General features: G+C 44.6%; 1 pseudogene; it reads left to right on the forward strand.

Annotated features, from left to right (window-relative positions):
- Positions 1-18,168, forward strand: part of LOC124020830 — a 173,298-nt pseudogene that overhangs the window by 72,540 nt on the left and 82,590 nt on the right.

Consider the following 18,168-nt stretch of genomic DNA (forward strand, 5'->3'; position numbering starts at 1 on the left):
GTCCCAAATTATACCCTGTGCACTACTTATGACCAAGACCCATAGGGGATGAGGGAGTCATTTGACCAGGACCCATAGGGATGAGGGAGTCGTTTGGGATGCAGACCCAGTCAGATATGAGCTGAGGCCAGATGAAACATGAAATCCATCAAATGAGTCTCAGCCTGTTGTGAATGAACCGACCTGAGAGTACGGGACGATTGAATTATTAACGGATGATTGATCCTATAAGTCCACTGAGAGCTGGTGTGGAGTTGACATCAATATGGAACGTAATATGATATAGATGAGGGTTGGAATACGATCAACCGTTTATCATCACTGTTGTAAAGTCAAAGACAGATCTTATTAAAAGCTTATTACGGTTTGAAGGTTTTTAAATTAGGAATTTAGAAGGTTTGCCGGGTACATTCCAGTCTTTCATACCACTAGGACATCTCTTCCTCCTCTCTCCTTGATTTCCCTCTCTCTCTCTCTCTCTCTCTCTCTCTCTCTCTCTCTCTCTCTCTCTCTCTCTCTCTCTCTCTCTCTCTCTCTCTCTCTCTCTCTCTCTCTCTCTCTCTCTCCCCCATCCACTCCTCTCCTCCCTCTCTCTCTCTCTCTCTCTCTCTCTGTCTCTCTGTCTCTCTGTCTCTCTCTCTGTCTCTCTCTCTGTCTCTCTCTCTCTCTCTCTCTCTCTCTCCCCTCTCTCTCTCTCTCCCCTCCCCCCCTCCCTCCCCCATCCACCCTCCCTCCCCCCATCCACCCTCCCTCCCCTATCCACCCCCACTCCCTCCCCTCTCTTCCCTCCCTCCCTCCCTCCCTCCCTCAACTCCCTCCCTCCATCCCTCCCCCTCTCCCACCCCCTCTCTCCCCCTCAGTTCTACCGTGCCCTGAACATCCGTGTAGCTCTGGTGGGGTTGGAGGTGTGGAGTGACCAGGACAGGTGTCCAATCAGTCAGGACCCCTTCACCACCCTGCATGAGTTCCTGGACTGGAGGAAACTCAAACTGCTGCCCAACAGGCCCCACGATAATGCACAGCTAGTCAGGTAACTACTACTATACTAATACATCTGTACTACTGCTGTCTACTACTATACTACTACTATTATACCACTACACTCCTACTATACTACTACCATACTACTACAATTATACTACTATACTACGCCTATTATACCACTACACTACTACTATACTACTACTATTATACCCCTACACTACTACTATACTACTACTATTATACCACCATTATATTACTATACTACTACTATACTAATACATCTGTACTACTGCTGTCTACTACTATACTACTACTATTATACCACTACACTACTACTATACTACTACTATTATACCACCATTATATTACTATACTACTACTATACTACTTCTATAATAATGCAATATATAATCTATATAATGTAATATATACTACCACTACACTACTACTATACTACTACTATTATACTACTATAATAATACAGCTATACTACTACTATACTACCACTACACTACTACTATACTACTACTACTATTATACCACTACACTACTACTATACTACTACTACTATTATAACACTACAACTACTACACTACTATTATACTACTACTACTATACTACACTACTAGTATACCACTACTACTATACTACTACTACTATTATACCACTACTACTATACTACTACTACACTAATAATGTACTACTCCTATACCACTACTACACCACTACTATACTACTACTATAGTAATACAGCTGTGATACTACTATACTACTACTATACTACTACTATACTACTACTATACTACTACTACTACACTACTACTATACTACTACTATACTACTGCTATACTACTACTATACTACTACTATACTACTGCTACACTACTACTATACCACTACTACTACACTACCACTATACTACTACTATACTACTACTATTATACCACTACACTACTACTATAGTAATACAGCTGTGATACTACTACACTACTACTACACTACTACTACACTACTAATATACTACTACTATACTACTACTACACTACTACTACACTACTACTATACTACTACTACACTACTACTATACCACTACTACACCACTACTATACCACTACTATTATACTACTACTATTATACTACCATTATACTACTATACTACTACTATAGTAATACAGATGTGATACTACTACACTACTACTACACTACTACTATACTACTACTATATTACTACACTACTAATATACTACTACTATACTACTACTATACTACTACTACACTACTACTATACTACTACTATACTACCACTATACTACTACTACACTACTACTATACTACTACTATGCTACTACTATACTACTACTACACTACTACTACACTACTACTATACTACTACTATACTACTACTATACTACTACTACACTACTACTATACCACTACTACTACACTACTACTATTATCCTACTATACTACTACTATACTACTACTACACGACTACTATACCACTACTACTACTACACTACCACTATACTACTACTATACTACTACTATAGTAATACAGCTGTGATACTACTACACTACTACTACACTACTACTATACTACTACTATACTACTACTACACTACTAATATACTACTACTACACTACTACTATACCACTACTATTATACTACCATTATACTACTATACTACCACTATACTACTACTATACTACTACTATTATACCACTACACTACTACTATTATACCACTACACTACTACTATTATACCACTACACTACTACTATTATACCACTACACTACTACTATTATACCACTACACTACTACTATTATACCACTACACTACTACTACATTACTACTATACTACTACTATACTACAACTATACAACTACGATGCTGATACTGCAGTACTACTACACTACCACTATACTACTAATATACTACTACTATTATACCACTACACTATTACTATTATACCACTACACTACTACTATTATAATACTACTATCATACCACTACACTAATACTATTATACCACTACACTACTACTATTATAATACTACTATTATACCACTACACTACTACTATTATAATACTATTATTATACCACTACACTACTACTATTATAATACTACTATTATACCACTACACTACTACTATTATACCACTACACTACTACTATTATAATACTACTATTATACCACTACACTACTACTATTATACTACTGCTATTATACCACTACACTACTACTATACTACTACTATACTACCATATACTACAACTATACTACTACGATGCTGATACTGAACTACTACTACACTACCACTATACTACTACTATACTACTACTATTATACCACTACACTGCAACTATACTATTACTACACTATTGCTATACTACTACTATACTACTACTACACTACTACTATACTACTACCACACTACTACACTACAACTACACTACTACTATATTTCTGCTACACTACTACTATACTACTACTGTTATACCACTACACTACTACTATACTACTACTGTTATACCACTACACTACTACTATACTACTACTACACTAATACTACACTATTACTACACTACTACTATACTACTACTATACTACTACTACTATTATACCACTACACTACTACTATACTACTATTATACCACTACACTACTACTATACCACTACTATTATACCACTACACTACTACTATACTACCACTATATTAAAACAGCTGTACTACCACTATACTGCTACTACACTACCACTATACTACTACTATACTTATACAGCTGTACTACTACTATACTGCAACTACACTACTACTATACTACTGCTATTATACAACTGCACTACTACTACACTACTACTATACTGCTACTATACCACTACAATACTAATACAGCTGTGCTACTACTACACTGCTACTACACTACTACCACACTACTACACTACAACTACACTACTACTATACTTCTGCTACACTACTACTATACTACTAACGTTATACCACTACACTACTACTATACTACTACTACACTAATACTACACTATTAATACACTACTACTATACTACTACTATACTACTACTACTATTATACCACTACACTACTACTATACTACTATTATACCACTACACTACTACTATACTACTACTATTATACCACTACACTACTACTATACTACTACTACATTACTACTATACTACTACTATACTACAACTATACTACTACGATGCTGATACTGCAGTACTACTACACTACCACTATACTACTAATATACTACTACTATTATACCACTACACTACTACTATTATACCACTACACTACTACTATTATACCACTACACTACTACTATTACTACACTACTACTATACTATACTACATTACTACTACTACTATACTATTACTACTACACTACTACTACTACTATTATAATACTACTAATTATACCACTACACTACTACTATTATACTACTACTATTATACCACTACACTACTACTATTATAATACTACTATCATACCACTACACTAATACTATTATACCACTACACTACTACTATTATAATACTACTATTATACCACTACACTACTACTATTATAATACTACTATTATACCACTACACTACTACTATTATAATACTATTATTATACCACTACACTACTATTATAATACTACCACTACACTACTACTATTATACCACTACACTACTACTGTTATACCACTACACTACACCTATTATATCACTACACTACTACTATTATAATACTACTATTATACCACTACACTACTACTATTATACTACTGCTATTATACCACTACACTACTACTATACTACTACTATACTACCATATACTACAACTATACTACTACGATGCTGATACTGAACTACTACTACACTACCACTATACTACTACTATACTACTACTATTATACCACTACTCTGCAACTATACCATTACTACACTACTGCTATACTACTACTATACTACTACTACACTACTACTATACTACTACCACACTACTACACTACAACTACACTACTACTATACTTCTGCTACACTACTACTATACTACTACTGTTATACCACTACACTACTACTATACTACTACTACACTAATACTACACTATTACTACACTAATACTATACTACTACTACCCTGTCTCCACAACAGGATGTTCTACTGGTGTTGTTTGTCTCCACAGCAGGGTGTTCTACTGGTGTTTTTTGTCTCCACAGCAGGGTGTTCTACTGGTGTTGTTTGTCTCCACAACAGGGTGTTCTACTGGTGTTGTTTGTCTCCGCAGCAGGGTGTTCTACTGGTGTTTTTTGTCTCCACAGCAGGGTGTTCTACTGGTGTTGTTTGTCTCCACAGCAGGGTGTTCTACTGGTGTTGTTAGTCTCCACAGCGGGGTGCTCTACTGGTGTTCTACTGGTGTTGTTAGTCTCCACAGCAGGGTGTTCTACTGGTGTTGTTTGTCTCCACAGCAGGGTGTTCTACTGGTGTTGTTTGTTTCCACAGCAGGGTGTTCTACTGGTGTTCTACTGGTGTTGTTTGTCTCCACAGCAGGGTGTTCTACTGGTGTTGTTTGTCTCCACAGTGGGGTGTTCTACAGGTGTTGTTTGTCTCCACAGCAGGGTGTTCTACTGGTGTTGTTTGTCTCCACAGCAGGGTGCTCTACTGGTGTTCTACTGGTGTTGTTTGTCTCCACAGCAGGGTGTTCTACTGGTGTTGTTTGTCTCCACAGTGGGGTGTTCTACTGGTGTTCTACTGGTGTTGTTTGTCTCCACAGCAGGGTGTTCTACTGGTGTTGTTTATCTCCACAGCAGGGTGTTCTACTGGTGTTGTTTGTCTCCACAGCAGGGTGTTCTACTGGTGTTGTTTGTCTCCACAGCAGGGTGTTCTACTGGTGTTGTTTGTCTCCACAGCAGGGTGTTCTACTGGTGTTGTTTGTCTCCACAGCAGGGTGTTCTACTGGTGTTGTTTGTCTCCACAGCGGGGTGTTCTACTGCTGTTGTTTGTCTCTACAGCAGGGTGTTCTACTGGTGTTCTACTGGTGTTGTTTGTCTCCACAGTGTAGTGTTACATTTACATTACATTTAAGTCATTTAGCAGACGCTCTTATCCAGAGCGACTTACAAATTGGTGCATTCACCTTATGACATCCAGTGGAACAGTCACTTTACAATAGTGCATCTAAATCTTAAAGGGGGGGGATGAGAGGGATTACTTATCCTATCCTAGGTATTCCTTAAAGAGGTGGGGTTTCAGGTGTCTCCGGAAGGTGGTGATTGACTCCGCTGTCCTGGCGTCGTGAGGGAGTTTGTTCCACCATTGGGGGGCCAGAGCAGCGAACAGTTTTGACTGGGCTGAGCGGGAGCTGTACTTCCTCAGTGGTAGGGAGGCGAGCAGGCCAGAGGTGGATGAACGCAGTGCCCTTGTTTGGGTGTAGGGCCTGATCAGAGCCTGGAGGTACTGAGGTGCCGTTCCCCTCACAGCTCCGTAGGCAAGCACCATGGTCTTGTAGCGGATGCGAGCTTCAACTGGAAGCCAGTGGAGAGAACGGAGGAGCGGGGTGACGTGAGAGAACTTGGGAAGGTTGAACACCAGACGGGCTGCGGCGTTCTGGATGAGTTGAAGGGGTTTAATGGCACAGGCAGGGAGCCCAGCCAACAGCGAGTTGCAGTAATCCAGACGGGAGATGACAAGTGCCTGGATTATGACCTGCGCCGCTTCCAGTGTGAGGCAGGGTCGTACTCTGCGGATATTGTAGAGCATGAACCTACAGGAACGGGCCACCGCCTTGATGTTGGTTGAGAACGACAGGGTGTTGTCCAGGATCACGCCAAGGTTCTTGGCGCTCTGGGAGGAGGACACAATGGAGTTGTCAACCGTGATGGCGAGATCATGGAACGGGCAGTCCTTCCCCGGGAGGAAGAGCAGCTCCGTCTTGCCGAGGTTCAGCTTGAGGTGGTGATCCGTCATCCACACTGATATGTCTGCCAGACATGCAGAGATGCAATTCGCCACCTGGTCATCAGAAGGGGGAAAGGAGAAGATTAATTGTGTGTCGTCTGCATAGCAATGATAGGAGAGACCATGTGAGGTTATGACAGAGCCAAGTGACTTGGTGTATAGCGAGAATAGGAGAGGGCCAAGAACAGAGCCCTGGGGGACACCAGTGGTGAGAGCGCGTGGTGAGGAGACAGATTCTCGCCACGCCACCTGGTAGGAGCGACCTGTCAGGTAGGACGCAATCCAAGCGTGGGCCGCGCCGGAGATGCCCAACTCGGAGAGGGTGGAGAGGAGGATCTGATGGTTCACAGTATCAAAGGCAGCCGATAGATCTAGAAGGATGAGAGCAGAGGAGAGAGAGTTAGCTTTAGCAGTGCGGAGCGCCTCCGTGATACAGAGGAGAGCAGTCTCAGTTGAATGACTAGTCTTGAAACCTGACTGATTTGGATCAAGAAGGTCATTCAGAGAGAGATAGCGGGAGAGCTGGCCAAGGACGGCACGTTCAAGAGTTTTGGAGAGAAAAGAAAGAAGGGATACTGGTCTGTAATTGTTGACATCGGAGGGATCGAGTGTAGGTTTTTTCAGAAGGGGTGCAACTCTCGCTCTCTTGAAGACGGAAGGGACGTAGCCAGCGGTCAGGGATGAGTTGATGAGCGAGGTGAGGTAAGGGAGAAGGTCTCCGGAAATGGTCTGGAGAAGAGAGGAGGGGATAGGGTCAAGCGGGCAGGTTGTTGGGCGGCCGGCCGTCACAAGACGCGAGATTTCATCTGGAGAGAGAGGGAGAAAGAGGTCAGAGCACAGGGTAGGGCAGTGTGAGCAGAACCAGCGGTGTCGTTTGACTTAGCAAACGAGGATCGGATGTCGTCGACCTTCTTTTCAAAATGGTTGATGAAGTCATCTGCAGAGAGGGAGGAGGGGGGGGATTCAGGAGGGAGGAGAAGGTGGCAAAGAGCTTCCTAGGGTTAGAGGCAGATGCTTGGAATTTAGCGTGGTAGAAAGTGGCTTTAGCAGCAGAGACAGAGGAGGAAAATGTAGAGAGGAGGGAGTGAAAGGATACCAGGTCCGCAGGGAGGCGAGTTTTCCTCCATTTCCGCTCGGCTGCCCGGAGCCCTGTTCTGTGAGCTTGCAATGAGTCATCGAGCCACGGAGCGGGAGGGGAGGACCGAGCCGGCCTGGAGGATAGGGGACATAGAGAGTCAAAGGATGCAGAGAGGGAGGAGAGGAGGGTTGAGGAGGCAGAATCAGGAGATAGGTTGGAGAAGGTTTGAGCGGAGGGAAGAGATGATAGGATGGAAGAGGAGAGAGTAGCGGGGGAGAGAGAGCGAAGGTTGGGACGGCGCGATACCATCCGAGTAGGGGCAGTGTGGGAGGTGTTGGATGAGAGCGAGAGGGAAAAGGATACAAGGTAGTGGTCGGAGACTTGGAGGGGAGTTGCAATGAGGTTAGTGGAAGAACAGCATCTAGTAAAGATGAGGTCGAACGTATTGCCTGCCTTGTGAGTAGGGGGGGAAGGTGAGAGGGTGAGGTCAAAAGAAGAGAGGAGTGGAAAGAAGGAGGCAGAGAGGAATGAGTCAAAGGTAGACGTGGGGAGGTTAAAGTCGCCCAGAACTGTGAGAGGTGAGCCGTCCTCAGGAAAGGAGCTTATCAAGGCATCAAGCTCATTGATGAACTCTCCGAGGGAACCTGGAGGGCGATAAATGATAAGGATGTTAAGCTTGAAAGGGCTGGTAACTGTGACAGCATGGAATTCAAAGGAGGCGATAGACAGATGGGTAAGGGGAGAAAGAGAGAATGACCACTTGGGAGAGATGAGGATCCCGGTGCCACCACCCCGCTGACCAGAAGCTCTCGGGGTGTGCGAGAACACGTGGGCGGACGAAGAGAGAGCAGTAGGAGTAGCAGTGTTGTCTGTGGTGATCCATGTTTCCGTCAGTGCCAAGAAGTCGAAGGACTGGAGGGAGGCATAGGCTGAGATGAACTCTGCCTTGTTGACCGCAGATCGGCAGTTCCAGAGGCTACCGGAGACCTGGAACTCCACGTGGGTCGTGCGCGCTGGGACCACCAGATTAGGGTGGCTGCGGCCACGCGGTGTGGAGCGTTTGTATGGTCTGTGCAGAGAGGAGAGAACAGGGATAGACAGACACATAGTTGACAGGCTACAGAAGAGGCTACGCTAATTCAAAGGAGATTGGAATGACAAGTGGACTACACGTCTCGAATGTTCAGAAAGTTAAGCTTACGTAGCAAGAATCTTATTGACTAAAATGATTAAAATGATACAGTACTGCTGAAGTAGGCTAGCTGGCAGTGGGTGCGTTGTTGACACTACACTAATCAAGTCGTTCCGTTGAGTGTAATAGTTTCTGCAGTGCTGCTATTCGGGGGCTAGCTGGCTAGCTAGTAGTGTTGTTTATGTTACGTTGCGTTAAAAGAACGACAATAGCTGGCTAGCTAACCTAGAAAATCGCTCTAGACTACACAATTATCTTTGATACAAAGACGGCTATGTAGCTAGCTACGATCAAACAAATCAAACCGTTGTACTGTAATGAAATGAAATTAAAATGTGATACTACCTGTGAATGCGACCGGGTTGTGAGTCTATTCGGTAGACGTTGGCTAGCTGTCGGCTAGCTGTTGGCTAGCTGTTGGCTAGCTAGCAGAGTCTCCTACGTTAAGGACAACAAATAGCTGGCTAGCTAACCTCGGTAAATTAAGATAATCACTCTAAGACTACACACTCTAAACCTAAACTACACAATTATCTTGGATACGAAGATACGAAGACAGCAAAGACAGCTATGTAGCTAGCTAACACTACACTAATCAAGTCGTTCAGTTGAGTGTAATAGTTTCTCCAGTGCAGCTAATCAGTGGACGTTAGCTAGCTGGCTAGTGAAGACTACGTTACTGGTTCTACTGGTGTTGTTTGTCTCCACAGCAGGGTGTTCTACTGGTGTTGTTTGTCTCCACAGCAGGGTGTTCTACTGGTGTTCTACTGGTGTTGTTTGTCTCCACAGCAGGGTGTTCTACTGGTGTTCTACTGGTGTTGTTTGTCTCCACAGCAGGGTGTTCTACTGGTGTTCTACTGGTGTTGTTTGTCTCCACAGCAGGGTGTTCTACTGGTGTTGTTTGTCTCCACAGCAGGGTGTTCTACTGGTGTTCTACTGGTGTTGTCTGTCTCCACAGCAGGGTGTTCTACTGGTGTTCTACTGGTGTTGTTTGTCTCCACAGCAGGGTGGTCTACTGGTGTTGTTTGTCTCCACAGCAGGGTGTTCTACTGGTGTTGTCTGTCTCCACAGCAGGGTGTTCTACTGGTGTTGTTTGTCTCCACAGCAGGGTGGTCTACTGGTGTTGTTTGTCTCCACAGCAGGGTGTTCTACTGGTGTTGTTTGTCTCCACAGCAGGGTGTTCTACTGGTGTTGTCTGTCTCCACAGCAGGGTGTTCTACTGGTGTTCTACTGGTGTTCTACTGGTGTTGTCTGTCTCCACAGCAGGGTGTTCTACTGGTATTCTACTGGTGTTGTCTGTCTCCACAGCAGGGTGTTCTACTGGTGTTCTACTGGTGTTCTACTGGTGTTGTTTGTCTCCACAGCAGGGTGTTCTACTGGTGTTCTACTGGTGTTGTCTGTCTCCACAGTGGGGTGTTCTTCCAGGGTACCACCATCGGCATGGCACCCATCATGAGCATGTGTACAGCAGAGCAGTCTGGGGGCATCGTCATGGTGAGAGGCTCGGTTCCTTTTCTGACTGACTGACTCAGCTGTTTTACAAAGTGTGTGTGTATATGCGTGCGTATGTGTATGTGTGTGTGTGTTTGTGTCTGTGTATGTGTTTGTTGTGTGTGTGTGTGTGTGTGTGTGTGTGTGTGTGTGTGTGTGTGTGTGTGTGTGTGTGTGTGTGTGTGTGTGTGTGTGTGTGTGTGTGTGTGTGTGTGTGTGTGTGTGTGTGTGTTGTGTGTGTGTGTGTGTGTGTGTGTGTGTGTGTGTGTGTGTGTGTGTGTGTGTGTGTGTGTGTGTGTGTGTGTGTGTGTGTTTGTGTGTATGTGTGTATGTGTGTGTGTGTGTGTGTGTGTGTGTGTGTGTGTGTGTGTGTGTGTGTGTGTGTGTGTGTGTGTGTGTGTGTGACAGCGTCTGAGGGTTTTGAACCCTTTATGTGAATGACCACCAGATCCACTTGACTGTTCTGTGCTCTTTGACACATATAGTTTAACTATGTATGAAACCCTGCTGAAACTCCCTCTCCTCTCCGCTCCTCTCCTTTCCTCTCTCTCTTCTTCTCCACCTCCCTCAGATTCTTGGCTCCCTCTCTCCCTCCCCCTCTTCTTCTCAACCTCCCTCGTTGTTGGGTTCTTGACTCCCTCTCTTCCTCCCCCTCTTCTTCTCTCCACCTCCCTCGTTGTTTGGCTCCCTCTCTTCCTCCCCTCTTCTTCTCCACCTCCCTCGTTGATTCTTGGCTCCCTCTCTCCCTCCCCCTCTTCTTCTCAACCTCCCTCGTTGTTGGATTCTTGACTCCCTCTCTCCCTCCCCTCTTCTTCTCCACCTCCCTCATTGTTGGATTCTTGACTCCCTCTCTCCCTCCCCCTCTTCTTCTCAACCTCCCTCGTTGTTGGGTTCTTGACTCCCTCTCTCCCCCCTCTTCTTCTCCACCTCCCTCTTACATCAGGATAACACACTTTAATGAACCTGTTCTTCTCAGGCCATCCAACTCCAGTGTTTATGTCCGTCTTGTCCTAATAAATCAGGAGAAGTCTTGAGTCAAGACCTTTTCCCCTTTTAATGAGGCCCAACAAAATCAGAATCACGTCAAATCAAATGCTTCTTCTCCACCAATTTTAAGCTCGTTGTTGGATTCTTGAGCTCCCTCTCTCCCTCCCCTCTTCTTCTCCATATTTACTAAATAAACTAAAGTGAAATAATTAAAAAAGTAACAATAAAATAACCGTCTTGTCTATAAATCAGGGGAAGTATTGAGTCAAGACCTGTGGAGGTTTTAATGAGGCACAACAAAATCAGAGTCAGTGTCAAATGTTTATATACAGACCGTGTACAGGTACAGAGTCAATTTTAAGAAAAATAAGGGAAGAAAATATTTACTAAATAAAGTCAATGTGAAATAATTAAAAAGTTACAATAAAATAGAGTCAATGAGGCTATATACAGGGGGTACCGGTACAGAGTCAATGTGGAGGCTATATACAGGGGTACTAGTACAGAGTCAATGTGGAGTTTATATACAGGGGGTACTGGTACAGAGTCAATGTGGAGTTTATATACAGGGTGTACTGGTACAGAGTCAATGTGGAGGCTATACACAGGGGTTACTAGTACAGAGTCAATGTGGAGGCTATATACAGGGGGTACCGGTACAGAGTCAATGTGGAGGCTATATACAGGGGGTACTAGTACAGAGTCAATGTGGAGGCTGTATACAGGGTATACGGTACAGAGTCAATGTGGAGTTTATATACAGGGGTACTGGTACAGAGTCAATGTGGAGGCTATATCCAGGGGGTACCGGTACAGAGTCAATGTGGAGGCTATATACAGGGGGTACCGGTACAGAGTCAATGTGGAGGCTATATACAGGGGGTACCGGTACAGAGTCAATGTGGAGGCTATATACAGGGGGTACCGGTACAGAGTCAATGTGGAGGCTATATACAGGGGGTACCGGTACAGAGTCAATGTGGAGGCTATATCCAGGGGGTACCGGTACAGAGTCAATGTAGAGGCTATATACAGGGGGTACCGGTACAGAGTCAATGTGGAGGCTATATACAGGAGGTACCGGTACAGAGTCAATGTGGAGGCTATATACAGGAGGTACCGGTACAGAGTCAATGTGGAGGCTATATACGGGAGGTACTGGTACAGAGTCTGTGACAGCAGCATGTGGCAGCATCCAGTCTGCTGTTTCTTTCTATCCCCTGTGTTCTGTTGTGGACCACAGAGTGGAGGAGGATAAATAACCTGGAAAAGCATCTGCTACACCCAACTAGCATCTGCTACACCCAACTAGCATCTGCTACACCCAACTAGCAATCTGCTACACCCAACTAGCATCTGCTACACCCAACTAGCATCTGCTACACCCAACTAGCATCTGCTACACCCAACTAGCAATCTGCTACACCCAACTAGCATCTGCTACACCCAACTAGCATCTGCTACACCCAACTAGCATCTGCTACACCCAACTAGCATCTGCTACACCCAACTAGCATCTGCTACACCCAACTAGCAATCTGCTACACCCAACTAGCATCTGCTACACCCAACTAGCATCTGCTACACCCAACTAGCAATCTGCTACACCCAACTAGCATCTGCTACACCCAACTAGCATCTGCTACACCCAACTAGCATCTGCTACACCCAACTAGCAATCTGCTACACCCAACTAGCATCCGCTACACCCAACTAGCAATCTGCTACACCCAACTAGCATCTGCTACACCCAACTAGCGTCTGCTACACCCAACTAGCATCTGCTACACCCAACTAGCATCTGCTTCACCCAACTAGCATCTGCTACACCCAACTAGATTGTATATTACCTCTTGACTTTTTCGAAAGTAATTAAGTCTTGCTTGATAGATTTTCAGCCCTTTTATATGTGCCAATCTCAAATTATAGTACGAAAACAATTCAGGTAAAAACATACATGTGCCTCAGTAAATTTTAGCTCGACAGAATTTGATTATGCAAGCCTATTTTCAGATTAATTTGAATTAAATTGAAATATATATATTTTTATGTTACATTTAGACCTAGAATACACAATCTCTTTATCATATCCCTGTTTGTGCTGGAATGGAGATTTTGTTTGGTTGTTGATTTTGTTTTGGTTGTTGATTGGTTGGTTGATTGTTGGTTGGTGATTGGTTGGTTGATTGGTTGATTGTTGATTGATTGGTTGGTTGATTGGTTGGTTGATTGGTTGGTTGGTTGGTTCATTGGTTCATTGGTTGGTGATTGTTTGGTTGGTTGGTTGGTTCATTGGTTCATTGGTTGGTGATTGTTTGGTTGATTGGTTGGTTGGTTGTTTGGTTGATTGGTTGGTTGGTTGGTTCATTGGTTGGTCATTGTTTGGTTGGTTGGTTGGTTGGTTGGTTGGTTGGTTGGTTGGTTGGTTGGTTGGTTCATTGGTTCATTGGTTGGTTGGTTGGTTGGTTGGTTGGTTGGTTGGTTGGTTCATTGGTTGGTCATTGTTTGGTTGGTTGGTTGGTTGGTTGGTTGGTTGGTTGGTTCATTGGTTGGTCATTGGTTGGTTGGTTGGTTGGTTGGTTGTTTGGTTGGTGATTGTTTGGTTGGTTGGTGATTGTTTGGTTGGTTGGTTGGTTGGTTGGTTGTTTGGTTGGTTGGTGATTGTTTGGTTGGTTGGTGATTGTTTGGTTGGTTGGTTGGTTGGTTGATTGGTTGGTTGTTGATTGGTTGGTTGTTCATTGGTTGGTTGGTTGATTAGTTGGTTGGTTGGTTGGTTGATTGGTTGGTTGGTCGTTGATTGGTTGGTTGTTCATTGGTTGGTTGGTTGGTTGGTCGTTGATTGGTTGGTTGATTGTTCTTGTTTTCAGGATCATTCGGACAACCCCTGGGAGCAGCGGTTACTCTGGCCCACGAACTCGGGCACAACTTTGGAATGAACCATGACACCCCAGAGCGGGGTGTGGCTGCAGGGTGACGGTGGACCGAGGAGGCTGCATCATGACCCCCTCTACAGGGTGAGTTGGAACAGTCCAATATGGCCCCCTCTACAGGGTGAGTTGGAACAGTCCAATATGGCCCCCTCTACAGGGTGAGTTGGAACAGTCCAATATGCCCCCCCCCCTCTACAGGGTAAGTTGGAACAGTCCAATATGCCCCCCCTCCACAGAAACAGTCCAATCAGTGTCTATTTGCCTGTCACTACAGTTGTCAGAGTAGTCACAGTTGGTGACAATGGTTAAATGACAAGTCCAGACATCCTTTTTTGAAATTTCACATTTTTGAGAAACTTCCCCCAAACAACAAATAATTTCCTCATCCTTGTCTTGTAGTATAAACATGTGCAACGTCTCCCAAAACATCCAAATATGTATTTTTACTTACTGAAGGTGTAAAGATTGAGGTAAAATACCACACATCTATCCAGCGAGTCCAGTCTGCTATATTACTGTGTTGCTAGAACACCAAGCCTTAGTTCTCACAGTACTCTGGGAGTCCTCCTGACTAGAACACCAAGCCTTAGTTCTCACAGTACTCTGGGGAGTCCTCCTGACTAGAACACCAAGCCTTAGTTCTCACAGTACTCTGGGGAGTCCTCCTGACTAGAACACCAAGCCTTAGTTCTCACAGTACTCTGGGAGTCCTCCTGACTAGAACACCAAGCCTTAGTTCTCACAGTACTCTGGGGAGTCCTCCTGACTAGAACACCAAGCCTTAGTTCTCACAGTACCTGGGAGTCCTCCTGAGAACACCAAGCCTTCTCACAGTACTCTGGGGAGTCCTCCTGACTAGAACACCAAGCCTTAGTTCTCACAGTACTCTGGGAGTCCTCCTGACTAGAACACCAAGCCTTAGTTCTCACAGTACTCTGGGGAGTCCTCCTGACTAGAACACCAAGCCTTAGTTCTCACAGTACTCTGGGGAGTCCTCCTGACTAGAACACCAAGCCTTAGTTCTCACAGTACTCTGGGGAGTCCTCCTGACTAGAACACCAAGCCTTAGTTCTCACAGTACTCTGGGGAGTCCTCCTGACTAGAACACCAAGCCTTAGTTCTCACAGTACTCTGGGGAGTCCTCCTGACTAGAACACCAAGCCTTAGTTCTCACAGTACTCTGGGGAGTCCTCCTGACTAGAACACCAAGCCTTAGTTCTCACAGTACTCTGGGAGTCCTCCTGACTAGAACACCAAGCCTTAGTTCTCACAGTACTCTGGGGAGTCCTCCTGACTGAACACCAAGCCTTAGTTCTCACAGTACTCTGGGAGTCCTCTGACTAGAACACCAAGCCTTAGTTCTCACAGTACTGGGGAGTCCTCCTGACTAGAACACCAAGCCTTAGTTCTCACAGTACTCTGGGGAGTCCTCCTGACTAGAACACCAAGCCTTGTTCTCACAGTACTCTGGGGAGTCCTCCTGACTAGAACACCAAGCCTTAGTTCTCACAGTACTCTGAGTCCTCCTGACTAGAACACCAAGCCTTAGTTCTCACAGTACTCTGGGAGTCCTCCTGACTGGAACACCAAGTTGTTTCACAGTTGAGTCCTCCTGACTACTGGGCCTTAGTTCTCACAGTACTCTGGGGAGTTCCTGACTAGAACACCAAGCCTTAGTTCTCACAGTTCTGGGGAGTCCTCTGACTGGGTTGTTTCACAGTTGAGTCCTCCTGACTGGGTTGTTCTCACAGTACTCTGGGTTGTTTGTCCTCCTGACTGGAACACAAAGCCTTGTTTGAATGTTGACTCCCAAATGGAACCCCACACTCTATATGGTACACTACATTGGACTTGCTCTAAAATATGATGGGTTGTTTGGTTGACTCTACTGCTGGGTTGTTTGGTTGACTCTACTGGGTTGTTTAGTTGATCCTACTGCTGGGTTGTTTAGTTGATCCTACTGCTGGGTTGTTTGGTTGACTCTACTGGGTTGTTTAGTTGATCCTACTGCTGGGTTGTTTGGTTGACTCTACTGGGTTGTTTAGTTGATCCTACTGCTGGGTTGTTTAGTTGATCCTACTGCTGGGTTGTTTGGTTGACTCTACTGCTGGGTTGTTTGGTTGACTCTACTGCTGGGTTGTTTAGTTGATCCTACTGCTGGGTTGTTTGGTTGACTCTACTACTGGGTTGTTTGGTTGACTCTACTGCTGGGTTGTTTGGTTGACTCTACTGCTGGGTTGTTTGGTTGACTCTACTGGGTTGTTTAGTTGACTCTACTGGGTTGTTTGGTTGACTCTACTGGGTTGTTTGGTTGACTCTACTGCTGGGTTGTTTGGTTGACTCTACTGGGTTGTTTGGTTGACTCTACTGCTGGGTTGTTTGGTTGACTCTACTGCTGGGTAGTTTGGTTGACTCTACTGGGTTGTTTGGTTGACTCTACTGGGTTGTTTGGTTGACTCTACTGGGTTGTTTAGTTGATCCTACTGCTGGGTTGTTTGGTTGATCCTACTGCTGGGTTGTTTGGTTGACTCTACTGGGTTGTTTGGTTGACTCTACTACTGGGTTGTTTGGTTGACTCTACTGCTGGGTTGTTTGGTTGACTCTACTGCTGGGTTGTTTAGTTGATCCTACTGCTGGGTTGTTTGGTTGACTCTACTGCTGGGTTGTTTAGTTGATCCTACTGCTGGGTTGTTTGGTTGACTCTACTGCTGGGTTGTTTGGTTGACTCTACTGGGTTGTTTAGTTGACTCTACTGGGTTGTTTGGTTGACTCTACTGGGTTGTTTGGTTGACTCTACTGCTGGGTTGTTTGGTTGACTCTACTGGGTTGTTTGGTTGACTCTACTGCTGGGTTGTTTGGTTGACTCTACTGCTGGGTAGTTTGGTTGACTCTACTGGGTTGTTTGGTTGACTCTACTGGGTTGTTTGGTTGACTCTACTGGGTTGTTTAGTTGATCCTACTGCTGGGTTGTTTGGTTGATCCTACTGCTGGGTTGTTTGGTTGACTCTACTGGGTTGTTTGGTTGACTCTACTACTGGGTTGTTTGGTTGACTCTACTGCTGAGTTGTTTGGTTGACTCTACTGCTGGGTTGTTTGGTTGACTCTACTGCTGGGTTGTTTGGTTGACTCTACTACTGGGTTGTTTGGTTGATCCTACTGGGTTGTTTGGTTGACTCTACTGCTGGGTTGTTTGGTTGACTCTACTGCTGGGTTGTTTGGTTGACTCTACTGCTGGGTTGTTTGCTTGATCCTACTGGGTTGTTTGGTTGACTCTACTGGGTTGTTTAGTTGACTCTACTGCTGGGTTGTTTGGTTGATCCTACTGCTGGGTTGTTTGGTTGACTCTACTGCTGGGTTGTTTGGTTGATCCTACTGGGTTGTTTGGTTGATCCTACTGGGTTGTTTGGTTGATCCTACTGCTGGGTAGTTTGGTTGACTCTACTGCTGGGTAGTTTGGTTGACTCTGCTACTGGGTTGTTTGGTTGATTCTACTGCTGGGTTGTTTGGTTGACTCTACTGGGTTGTTTGGTT

Source organism: Oncorhynchus gorbuscha, unplaced genomic scaffold (genome assembly GCF_021184085.1).
Source record: "Oncorhynchus gorbuscha isolate QuinsamMale2020 ecotype Even-year unplaced genomic scaffold, OgorEven_v1.0 Un_scaffold_929, whole genome shotgun sequence".
Classification (NCBI taxonomy): Eukaryota; Metazoa; Chordata; class Actinopteri; order Salmoniformes; family Salmonidae; genus Oncorhynchus; species Oncorhynchus gorbuscha.